Below are 12,999 nucleotides of genomic sequence, written 5' to 3'. Positions count from 1 at the left end.
CCAGAAAACAACCCACTTTGGATTAGAACTGAAGAAGCCTCTCGGATGAGTGGTGAAGTGCCTTCAAGGCAACACAGCAACTCCTAGTTGCCTTGATTTACTACTGCTTGGTATCTAAAAGACAGTAGTAGAGTTGAATCTGGCTCACTGGTGCTGAAATAGCATTATGCTAACCAATATGTTACTGTGCTGTCTTTATATACTTTCAGCAATCCAAAATTGTCCTCTCTAATGCAGGTAACACCATGGTGAGTGTCTCCATAACTCTCAGGAAATGCCATCAAGAGGACAGAAGCAGTGAAGAAGGTTTTAAGCTCACTTGTTTTCATTGGTAGAGGTATCCCGTGCAAGATTTGGGGCATCACGCTGCAGCATTGATCGTTCACAGTTCTTTGGTCACCATGTGACAGGAAAGGATATGGTAGAGCTAGAGTGCAGAAAAGATTCACCACCATGCTGCTTGGAATTGATAACTGTGATAATGAGGAGACAATGGATAAAATGGAATTGTTTGCTAGAATGCAGGAAGGAGGCTGAGACATGCTTTTATCATTTTTAAATAAGTTTACGATGAGGATATATACATAGGGTAGCCAGTCACCATCTTTTTCTCAGGGTATTAGAGCCTAAAATTAGAGGATAGAGGGTGAAGTCCAGATGAAAGGTCTCAACTAGAAAATCCATTTAGCTGCTTGTCTCACTGAACTCCTGCAGTAGTTTGTCTGTTACCCTGACCCACTTAGAAACATAGAAAACCTAGAGCACAATACAGACCCTTCAGCCCACAAAGCTGTGCCAAACATGTCTTTACTTTCCTCAACAGATTGTCTGATCCCCTGACCCACTGACTTTTCCCAGAGTTTGTCTGATCCCCTGACCCACAGACATTTTTTTATATAACCATATAACAATTACAGCACGGAAACAGGCCATCTCGGCCCTTCTAGTCTGTGCCGAACGCTTACTCTCACCTAGTCCCACTGACCCGCACTCAGTCCATAGCCCTCCATTCCTTTCCTGTCCATATACCTATCCAATTTTACTTTAAATGACAATACAGAACCTGCCTCTACCACTTCTACTGGAAGCTCGTTCCACACAGCTACCACTCTCTGAGTAAAGAAATTCCCCCTTGTGTTAGCCTTAAACTTTTGCCCCCTAGCTCTCAACTCGTTTCCACTTGTTTGAATCTCCCCTACTCTCAATGGAAAAAGGCTATCCACGTCAACTCTATCTATCCCCCTCATAATTTTAAATACCTACATCAAGTCCCCCCTCAACCTTCTACGCTCCAAAGAATAAAGACCTAACTTGTTCAATCTTTCCCTATAACTTAGGTGCTGAAACGCAGGTAACATTCTTGTAAATCTTCTCTGTACTCTCTCTATTTTGTTGATATCTTTCCTATAATTCAGTGACCAGAACAGTACACAATACTCTAAATTCGGCCTTACCAATGCCTTGTACAATTTTAACATTACATCCCAAATCCTATACTCAATGCTCTGATTGATAAAGGCCAACATATCAAAAGCTTTATTCACCACCCTATCCACATGAGATTCCACCTTCAGGGAACTATGCACCATTATTCCTAGATCACTCTGTTCTACTGCATTCTTCAATGCCCTACCACTTACCATGTATGTCCTATTTGGATTATTCCTACCAAACTGTAGAACCTCACATTTATCAGCATTAAACTCCATCTGCCATTGTTCAGCCCACTCTTCTAACCGGCCTAAATCTCTCTGCAAGCGTTGAAAACCTACTTCATTATCCACAACACCACCTAACTTGTATCATCTACATACTTAGTAATCCTATTTAACACCCCATCATCCAGATCATTAATGTATATGACAAACAACATTGGACCCAGTACAGATCCCTGAGGCACACCACTAGTCACCAGCCTCCAACCTGACAAACAGTTAACCACCACCACTCTCTGGCATCTCCAATCCAGCCACTGTTGAATCCATTTTACTATTTCAATATTAAATCCTAATGATTAAACCTTCCTAATGAACCTTCCATGTGGAACCTTGTCAAGGGCCTTACTGAAGTCCATATGGACAACATCCACTGCTTTACCCTCATCAACTTTCCTCATAACCTCTTCAAAAAAATTCAATAAGATTTGTCAAACATGACCTTCCACACACAAATCTACATTGACTGTTCCTAATCAGACTCTGGCTATCCAGATAATTAAATATACCATCTCAAAGAATACTTTCCATTAATTTACCCACCACTGACGTCAAACTGACAGGCCTATAATTGCTAGGTTTACTCTTAGAACCCTTTTTAAACAATGGAACTACATGAGCAATATGCCAATCCTCTGGCACCATCCCCATTTCTAATGACATTTGAAATATTTCTGTCAGAGCCCCTGCTATTTCTACACTAACCTCCCTCAAGGTCCCAGGGAATATCCTGTCAGGACCTGGAGATTTATCCACTTCTATATTCGTTAAAAGCGTCAGCACTTCCTCCTCTTTTTAAAAAAAATTTTTTATCAGTTTTTCAAAACATTTTACAAATTAAAAACCCCAAATCCCAATGAGGAACATTAAAACAGTGCAAAATTAAGCATACAATAACAATATGCTACAAAGGAAGAGATTTTAGCAAAAAGAAGCACCTAAATTAAAGACAAGTAAGCTTAGTGTCCTCCCCAAACCCCACAACACAAGAAAAAACAACAGCAACTCCAGACCAACCACAACACAATATAGAGAGTATAAGTCAGGGCAGCCAAACTCCCAGACTGTGAATACACTCAGCAACAGAGGGTAATAATGCCTTCTACCAGAAAAAAAAGGAGCTGAAAGCAAGGGACCGAAAAGAAAAAAAAACCCTAGTCAAGAGGAAGGTTATGAAAGTACTCGATAAAAGGTCCCCAGACCTTATGGAACTTTAGATCCGAATTGAGAACTGAATAATGAATTTTTTCGAGGTCCAAGCAGGCCATGATGTCGTTAAGCCATTGAGCATGAGTGGGCAGGGCAACATTTCTCCATCTGAGGAGGATCAAGCGTCTAGCCAGGAGAGAGGCAAAGGATAATATTCGGCATTTGGTCAGACCCAGACATAAATCTGTCTCGCCCCAAAAACCGAACAGAGCAATTAAGGGGTTTGGTTCTAGGTGCTGATTCAGAATACACGATAACGTAGTGAAGACATCTTTCCAGAATTTCTCCAAGCTAGGACAGAACCAGTACATATGGATGAGAGAGGCCACGCCCCTCTTGCATTTATCACAGAGCGGACTAACGCTAGGGTAGAATCGAGATAATTTAGATTTAGACAAATGGGCTCTATGAACAATCTTAAACTGTAAAAGGCAGTGGCGAGCATAAAGAGAGGTTGAGTTAACTGATTTGAGAACTGAATCCCAGCTCTCCTCAGATAAGGAGATATTTAAATCCTGCTCCCAGGCCATTTTGATTTTATCCATAGGGGTCCGTCGTAAGGCTGCTAGTTTATCTCGGATGATTGATATTAAGCCTTTACCTAGTGGATTCATGGAAAGAAATAGGTCCATAGCATTTTTTGCAGGCATTTCAGGAAAGTTAGGAATTAAAGGAGCAATAAAGTGTCGGATTTGGAGATATCTGAAAAAATGAGCATTGGGCAGATTGAACTTAACAGAGAGCTGCTGAAAAGAAGCGAAGCGATTATCAATGAAAAGATCTTCAAAATGTCTAATGCCCTTCCTATACCAAACCTGGAATGCTGAATCGTATGTAGTAGGTAAAAAAAGGTGATAATGAGCAATAGGGCTGGAAGCGGAAAACCCCTGGAAACCATAGCATTTCCTAATCTGAGCCCATATATACAAAGTGTGTCTAACAAGAGGATTAGCTATTGATTTGGGCAGACTACTAGGGAGTGTAGAGCCAAGAAGTGCAGAGATAGATAATTCTTTAGTGGAGCTCAGCTCCATCGCCACCCAGTTAGGGCACTTGGGTTGGCCATGGAAGAAAGACCAGAAGGTAGCACAACGTATATTAGCTGCCCAATAATATAAACAAAAGTTAGGTAAAGCCATGCCACCCTCTTTTTTAGATTTTTGGAGATGGATTTTATTAATTCTAGAGCGCTTGTTCTGCCACTGATATGACAAAATAATAGAGTCTAAGGAATCAAAAAAAGATTTAGGAATAAAAATTGGGATAGATTGAAATAGGTATAAAAATTTGGGGAGAACATACATTTTAACAACATTAATACGACCTACCAAAGACATAGATAGAGGTGACCATTCTACCAGACTCTGTTTTATAGCATATGAAAGATTGGCAAAGTTTTCACGAAAGAGATCTTTAAACTTCCTTGTGACTGTAATTTCAAGATAAGTAAATTGATTATGGACTACTTTAAAAGGGAGATCATGAAATGTTAGTTCTTGTGCTTCTTTATTAATTGGGAGAAGTTCACTCTTATGTAAATTAAGTTTATAGCCAGAGATCTGGCTGAACTGGTCAAGAAGTGAAAACATTATAGGTAAGGATGTAGACGGATTTGAGAGAAAGAGTAATAAGTCATCAGCATAGAGAGAAACTTTATGCTCAACACCCCCTCTCCAAATCCCAGTCAATTCAGGGCAGTTTCGAAATGCTATCGCCAGAGGTTCCATAGCCAAATCAAAGAGAAAGGGACTTACGGGGCATCCCTGGCGGGTGCCACGTTTGAGATTAAATACTTGGGATTTCTGAAAATTGGTTAAAACAGAGGCAGTAGGACACAGGTACAGCAATTGGATCCAAGAGATGAAACTTTGGCCAAGGTCAAATTTTTCTAAAACTGCAAAAAGGTAGTTCCACTCTATACAATCAAATGCTTTCTCTGCATCAAGGGAAATAACACATTCAGGAATCCCAGTTGGAGGTGAGTATAAGATATTAAATAAACGCCGAATGTTAAAAAAAGGGAGACGGTTTTTAATAAAGCCTGTTTGGTCATCAGAGATAATGGAGGGAATGACGGTTTCTAATCTATGAGCCAAAACTTTAGCTAAGATCTTTACATCAACATTGAGCAGAGAGATCAGCCTATACGAGGAACACTCTGTTGGGTCTTTGCCCTTTTTTAAAAGAAGAATAATAGATGCCTCTGAAAGAGGGTGGCAATTTGCCGTAATTAAATGAGTCAGATAATACTGAAAGTAACTAAGGAGAAAGAAGAGAAGAGAATGATTTATAAAATTCTACAGGAAACCCATCAGGTCCAGGAGATTTCCCTGAGGACAGTGCAGAAATTGCAGTAGATATTTCTTCTGATGACATAGGCGCATTGAGTTTGGCTTTGAAATCAGATGAAAGTGAGGGGATATTCAGATTCTGTAAAAATTGATCAGAGATATTGTCATTCAGAGATTCAGAGGAATAAAGCCGAGAATAAAAATTCTTATTTTTAAATAAAAATTGCCACAAATGCTTCAGCTTCCTTGGCTGACTTAAACCATTTGTATTTCCCGGTGTTAAGTTTGACTCGTAGATCAACAGGGGAACGGAGCAAGGGTTTAAAACCACGATCAAAAAGCACTTTCATTGCACCTTTAAACTCAGCGCGCATCTTTAAGGTCTGGGGTGCAAAATCTTCCACAAAGCGAATGGTTGTATCCTGGAAAATAAAAGAACCTCTGCGACGTGCCTCTATGATCAGACGGTGTTTTACCTGGTATTGATGGAAGCACAAGATTACTGGTCGCGGGCGGTTGCCCAGAATTCCGGCGGGAACATGGACCCGGTGTGCCCGTTCGAGCTCAGGCGGGTTCAGAAGCAAATCTTTACCGAATATCTCACAGAGAAACTCAGTGAAAAACTTCACTGTTGATCCCTGTTCGGCGGCCTCTGGCAATCCAAGAATTCTAAGATTGCAGTGTCTGCTGCGATTTTTGAGATCCACCGTTTTGAAAAGGAATTTGATACACTTTCCCTCCAAGCTGGAACAGAGAGTCTCCAAGTATCGAACACGACTTTCTAAATCTTCAGAAGTCAAATCGATGCGAGATAAGTGTTGGGCATGTTTGCCCACCTTGTCGTTGACTTGATCAAGTTTGTCCTCCAACTGTTTGAAAGCGGTTTTGAATACCCTTAAAATTTCATCTCGGAGTTGACCGAGTGCAGCCAGGGTCTCGTCTGAGAGAGCCGGAGCTTCCTTTCTCCCGGATTTAGAGCTCTTGCTGGACATTGTAAGTTAGATGTGTTCACAGGCAAGTAAGAGGTACCGAAAAAGTTACTTCCTCCTCTTTAATCGTCATAGTTTCCATAACTTCCCTACTCATTTCCCTTACCTTACACAATTCAAAATCCTTCTCCTTAGTGAGTACCAAAGAAAAGAAATTGTCCAAAATCTCCCACATCTCTTTCGGCTCCACACATAACTGTCCACTCTGATTCTCTAAGGGACCAATTTTATCCCTCACTATCCTTTTGTTATTAATATAACTGTAGAAACCATTTGAATTTAATTTCATCTTACTTGCCATAGCAACCTCGTATCTTCTTTTAGCTTTTCTAATTTCTTTAAGATTCTTCTTACATTCTTTATATTCCTCAAGCACCTCATTTTCTCCATGTTGCCTATATTTATTGTAGATATTTCTCTTTTTCCTAACCAAGTTTCCAATATTCCTTGAAAACCATGGCTCTCTCAAACTTTTAACCTTTCCTTTCAACCTAACAGGAACATAAAGATTCTGTACCCTCAATATTTCACCTTTAAATGACTGCTATTTCTCTATTACATCCTTCTCATAAAACAAATTGTCCCAATCCACCCCTTATAAATCCTTTCACATCTCCTCAAAGTTAGCCTTTCTCCAATCAAAGATCTCAACCCTGGGTCCAGTCCTATCCTTCTCCATAATTATATTGAAACTAATGGCATTGTGATCACTGGACCCGAAGTGCTCCCCAACACACACCTCCGTCACCTGACCTATTTCATTCCCTAACAAAAGATCCAACACTGCCCCTTCACTGCTGTAATATTTTCTCTGACAAGCAATGCAACACCTCCCCCTCTTGTCCCTCCGATTCTATCACACCTGAAGCAACAAAATCCAGTAATATTTTGTTGCCAATCACACCCCTCCTGCAACCATGTTTCACTAATAGCTACAACATGATATTTCCAGGTATCAATCCATGCTCTAAGCTCATCCACCTTTCTTACAATGCTCCTAGCATTAAAATAAATGCATTTAAGAAATTCTCCACCTCTTCCTCTCTGTTTATTTCTAACAGTACAAAGAACGTTACTGTCTTCTTTTTCTTCCTTCTCCCATACATCTGTTCCTACACTCTGGTTCCCTTCCCCCTTCATATATAGTTTAAATCCACTGGAGCCACTCTTGCCAAGAAGATTTGTCCCTCTGCAGTTCAGATGTAAACCATCCCGCCGGAACAGGTCCCACCTTCCCTGGAAAACTGCCCAATTATCTATAAATCTGAAGCCCTCCCTCCTGCAACATGTCTTCAGCCATGTGTTGATCTGCACTATCTCATTATTTCTAAACCCACCTGCATGTGGCACTGGTAGCAATCCTGAGATTGCTATCCTGGAGGTCCTGTCCTTTAACTTGGCACCTAGCTCCCTAAGCTCACCTTTCAGGATCTCCTCACTCTTCCTACCCACATCATTGGTCCCTGCATGGACCACGACATCTGGATGCTCACCCTCCCTCTTGAGAATACTGAGAACTCGATCCGAGATATCGCGGACCCTGGCACCTGGGAGGCAACAGACCATCCGGGATTCTCAATCTCTCCCACAGAACCTCCTATCTGTCCCCCTAACTATCAAATCCCCTATCACTATTGCTCTCCTCTTTTCCCTCTTTCCCTTCTGAGCTGAGGGTCCAGTCTCGGTGCCAGAGGCGCAACCACGGCAACTTGTCCCTGGTAGGTCGTCCCCACCAACAGTATCCAAAACGGTATACTTATTGTTGATGGGAATGGCCACAGGGGTACAGGGGTGCTCTGCTCTTCCCCTTCTACTCCCCTTCCTTCTCCTGACAGTCACCCATCTACCTTTCTCCCGACTCCTAGGGGTGACTATCTCCCTGAAACTCCTATTTCTGCCTCTGCCTCCCGAATGATCCGAAGTTCATCCACTCCAGTTTCAGTTCCCTAACCAGGTTTGTCAGGAGCTGCAGCTGGATGCACCTTTTGCAGGTGTAGTCATCAGGGACAACAGTGCTCGACCTGACTTCCCACATACTGCAAATGGAACACTCAACTGCCCTAACTGCTGCCTCCATTACTTACTCCTAAACTAATCAGATTAATTAAAGGAGCTTACCCGGCCTTACCTCACTTGGAGTGAAGCTCGTACTCAGCCTCTGCTCACTTTTTAAATTCCTTCGCTGATCTTAGAGGCCGACTTTCATGCGCTTGCGCAATCGTGCCCCATTCAAACCTCACCTCTGCCAGTTCTCGCTGAAGCCTGATTGAGCCAAAGCTGACCCACTCTGCCTCAGTCCACTCCGATGATGGCCGCTATGATGATGGCCGCTGTATATGGCAGTCTTTCGTTTTAAACCTTTGGCGAGCTACATCACGCGCCTGCGCAGTCTAGCCTCTTTGCCGTGATCAGTTTAAAAAAAAAACAGCTTCTCTCCAAGCTTCTTTTACCTTTTCCCTCTCCACCTCTTGCTGCAATTTAAATAACCGTTGAAAACTTCCTCTCCTTTTTAAACCTTTAGCATGCTACATCATGCGCCTACACAGTCTAGCCTCATTGCTGTGATCAGTTAAAAAAAAGCTTCTCTCCAAGCTTCTTTTACTTCTTCCCTCTCCGCCTCTTGTTGCGATTTAAAATTTAAAATGCTGCGATTCTCCCAGCAGTTTCTCTGATCCACTGACCCACTGAGCTTCCCAGCAGTTTGTCTGTTACCCTGAGCTGCTAATTTCCCCAGCAGTTTGTCTGTTACCCCAACTCCCTGAGTTCCCCAGCAGTTTGTCTGTTACTCCAACCCACTGAATTCCTCGGTAGTTTGTCTGATTCCCTACCCCACTGACCACTCCCAGCAGTTTGTCTGGTACTCTGACCCACTGAGTTCCCCAGCAGTTTGTCAGTAATGCTGACCCCGACTTCCTTAGCAGTTTGCCTGATATCCTGACCCACTGAGTACCCCAGCAGATTGTCTGTTACACTGACCTGCTGTTTCCCAGCAGTTTTTCTGTTACACTGATCTATCTTTCTCCAGCAGTTTGTCAATTACCTTAACCCACTGAGTTCCCCAACAGGTTCTGTTCCTCTGACTCACTGAGTGGCCCAGCAATTTGTTAGTGTTACCCAGAGTTCCCTCACTGCTTGTCTATTATCCTGACCCACTGAGTTCCTCAGTAGTTTTGTTTGTTACACTGATCTGAGTTCCCCAAGCAGTTTAACTATTACACTGACCCACTGAGATCCCCCAGAAGTTTGTCTGTTACACTGACCTGCTGTTCCTCAGCAGTTTCTCGATTATACTGAACTCATGAGTTCCCCAGTAGTTTGTCTGTTACCGTCACCCACTGAGTTCTCCCAGCAGTTTGTCTGTTACCGTCACCCACTGGGTTCTCCCAGTAGTTTGTCTGTTACCGTCACCCACTGGGTTCTCCCAGCAGTTTGTCTCCTACCTCGGTCCACTGAGTTGTCCGGCAGTTTGTCTGATACTGTCACACACTGAGTTCTCCTGCAGTTTGATGCGACACTGATCTGCAGAGTTCCCCAGCAGCTGTATATTACTCTGAACACCTGAGTTTCCCAGTAGTTTGTCAGTGATCTGTCCAGCCTACCTAAATAGAATATATGGTGTTGTAGTTCCTCCAACCTAAGTGTGGACTCATCAAGACAGTGGAGGTGTCTGTGGATAGACATATCGAAATGGGAATGGGAAGTGGAATTAATATGGGTGGCCACTGGGAGACCCTGCTTTTTCTGGCAGATGGAGCATAGGTGCTCAGCAAAGTGGTCTCTCAATCTACGTTGAGTCTCACTGATATACAGGAGGCCACACCAGGAGCACCGGACATGGTATATGACCCAACAGACTAGATATCAGTAGGGTACCTGATACCCTACTGTATCAGGGTAGATACAGTTACCCTGATCTGTACACCTTACCTGGAAGGTTGGAGAAAATACTGATTTCTCAAACTTCCAGTAATGCCCCTACCTTCCCCCTTCTTCACCATTTCCCATCCCCATTTCCCTCTCTCACCTTATCTCCTTGCCCACCCATCGCCTCTTTGGTGCTCCTCCCTGCTTTTCTTTCTTCCATGGCCTTCTGTCTCTTTCACCAATCAATTTCCCAGTTCTTTACTTCATCCCTCTCCCTTCAGGTTTCATCTATCACTTTGTGTTTCTCTCTCCCCTCCCCCCAGCTTTTAAATCTACTTCTCAGCTTTTTTCTCCAGTCCCGCTGAAGAGTTTTGGCCCAAAACGTCGACTGTACTCTTTTCTATAAATGCTGCCTGGCCTGCTGAGTTCCTCCACCATTTTATGTGTGTTGCTTGTATTTCCAGCATTTCTCTTGTTTGTGATTGGGTCTATACTCACTGGAATTTAGAAGAATGCTGGGGGGGGGGGTTCTCATTGAGAAGATGTTTCCTATGGTGAGGGTATCCAGAACTAGAGGGCACACCCTCAAAATTGAGTGGTGACCCTTTAGAACAGAGGTAAGGAGAAATTTTTTTAGACAGAGAATAATAAATCTGTGAAATGCTCTGCTGCAGACTGTGGAGGAGGCCAAGTCCGTGCATATACTTAAGGCAGAAGTTGATCATTTCCTGATCGGCCAGGGCATCAAAGGTTATGGCAATGGTGGAACAGTCTCAAAGGGCTGAATGATCTAATTTGACAACTAGATCTTGTGGTTTTATGGACCCACTGAGTTTCCCAGTATTTTGTTTGTTACTCTTACCCACTGGGGTCCCTCACAGTTTGTCTGTTACCCCAATCTGTTGAATTCCCCAGCCGTTTGTGAGGTACTCTCTCCTGCTGATTTCCCCCCAGCAGTTTTTTTGTTTCTACACATTCCAGTGGCTGTTTGCTGGCAGCAACGGCCACTCCCTGGTATACCACTCAAACTGGCCAGGTAATGGTTTCCAGCAAGTCTCAGACCTCAGTGATACAGGGACATGCCTGACCTTACATGTAAAGTCATCTCCGGTAGATGAGATCTAGTCAGATCCAAGGGCCAGGAAGGGAGATCTGCAAAACTCATAAGACCAAAAGATATAGGAGCATGAATAGGAAAAGTCTATTTAAGATCTCCCTCTCAGATCGTGGCAGTAGGCGGTTGTCATGCTCATCAATGAGTTGCTCCAAGCAATTTCAGGCCCCTTATTGAAGGAAAGACGTGCTGACATTGGTGAGGTCTCAAAGAAGGCTCATAAAAATGATTCTGTCTTATCATATGAAGAACACTTAATGGCTCTGGGCCTGTATTCACTGGAATTCCAAAGAATGAAGGCATATCTCATTGAAACCTATCGAATATTGAAAGGCCTTGATAGAGTAGATGTGGAGAAGATGTTTCCTATGGTGGGAGAGTCTAGGGCCAGAGGACACAGCCTCAAAATAGAGGGACATTCTTTTAGACAAGAGATGAGGAGGAACTTCTTTAGCCAAAGAGGGATGAATCTGTGGAATTTGGTGCCACAGGTAGCTGTGAGGCCAAGTCGTTGGTAATATTTACGGCAGAGGTTGATAGATTATTGATTAATTAGGGCATGTAGGGATAGGGGCAGAAGGCAGGAAATTAGAGCTGGGAGGGAAAGAGAACAGCCATGGGAGGATCACCCAGTGTAGAACTTTCATAGTGAGCGATAGAGCATTGAGGAGTGCAGTAGAATAGAGGGATCTGGGAATACAGATCCATAATTCCTTGAAAGTATGCCACAGGTAAATAATGTTTTAAAGAAAGCTTTTGCACTTGGGAGTCCTTTGCAGATTTCGCTAAAGGTTAATTTGCAGGTTGAGTCTGTGGTGAGGAAGGCAACTATGATGTTCACATTCATTTCAAGAGGACTAGAATATAAACGCAAGGTAGTAATGTTGAGACTTTATAAAGCACTGGTAAGGCCTCATGGAGAACTGTGAGCAGTTTCAGGCCTCTTATGTTAGAAAGGATGTGCCGACACTGAAGAGGCTTCAAAGGAGATTCACAAAAATGATTCCAAGATGAACGACTTGACATATGAAAAGTGTTTGATGGCCCTGTGCCTGTATTCTCCAGAATTCAGAAGAATTAGGTGTGACCTCGTTGAAACCTATTGAATGGTGAAAAGCATTGATAGAGTGGACACAGAGAGGATATTTCCTGTGGTGAGAGTCTAAGACCAGAGGATACAGACAGAGGGACGTCCTTTAGAATGGAGGTGTCTAGAAATTTCTTTAGCCAGAGAATGGTGATTCTGTGGATATTGTTACCACAGGCAGTTGTGCAGGCCATGTCATTATGTATATTTAAGGCAGAAGTTGATAGATTCTTGACTGGTCAAGGCATGAAAGGATATGGGGGAAGGCAAGAGACTGGGCTGAGAGGATCAGCCATGATGAAATGGCAAAGCATACTCGATGAACCAAACGACCTAATTCTGCACCTGAATCTTACAGTATTATGGTATAGATAGAATAAATGCAATCAGGGTTTTTCCACTGAGCTTGAGTGGGACTACAATCAGAGTTGATGGGTTAAGGGTGAAAGGTGAAAACTTTAAGGGGGACATGAGGATGGAATTTCTTCACTCAGAGGGTCATGAGAGTCAGGAAGAAGCTGCCAGTGCCAGTGGTAGATATGGGTTTGATTTCAACATTTTAGAGAAATATGTGATAAATACCTGAATGTGAGGAGTATGGAGGGCTATGGTCTGGCTGCAGGGTGAAGGGACTAGGCTAATTAATATTTCGGTATGGATTAGATGGGCTGAAGGGCCAGCATCTGTGCTGTAGTGTTTTAAGACTCTATGATTCCTTGACAAGGTACAG

At 42.9% G+C, this 12,999-nt stretch overlaps 1 protein-coding gene across 2 annotated transcripts in view; it reads right to left on the bottom strand.

The window, feature by feature from the left end:
- The window catches only part of mapk15 (mitogen-activated protein kinase 15), a 186,601-nt gene that overhangs the window by 60,809 nt on the left and 112,793 nt on the right, over positions 1–12,999 (bottom strand). The gene's annotated exons all lie outside the window — the stretch shown is intronic.

Source organism: Hypanus sabinus, chromosome 6, assembly GCF_030144855.1.
Source record: "Hypanus sabinus isolate sHypSab1 chromosome 6, sHypSab1.hap1, whole genome shotgun sequence".
In the NCBI taxonomy this organism is placed as follows: Eukaryota; Metazoa; Chordata; class Chondrichthyes; order Myliobatiformes; family Dasyatidae; genus Hypanus; species Hypanus sabinus.
This window is presented reverse-complemented; position numbering and strand designations above follow the sequence as displayed.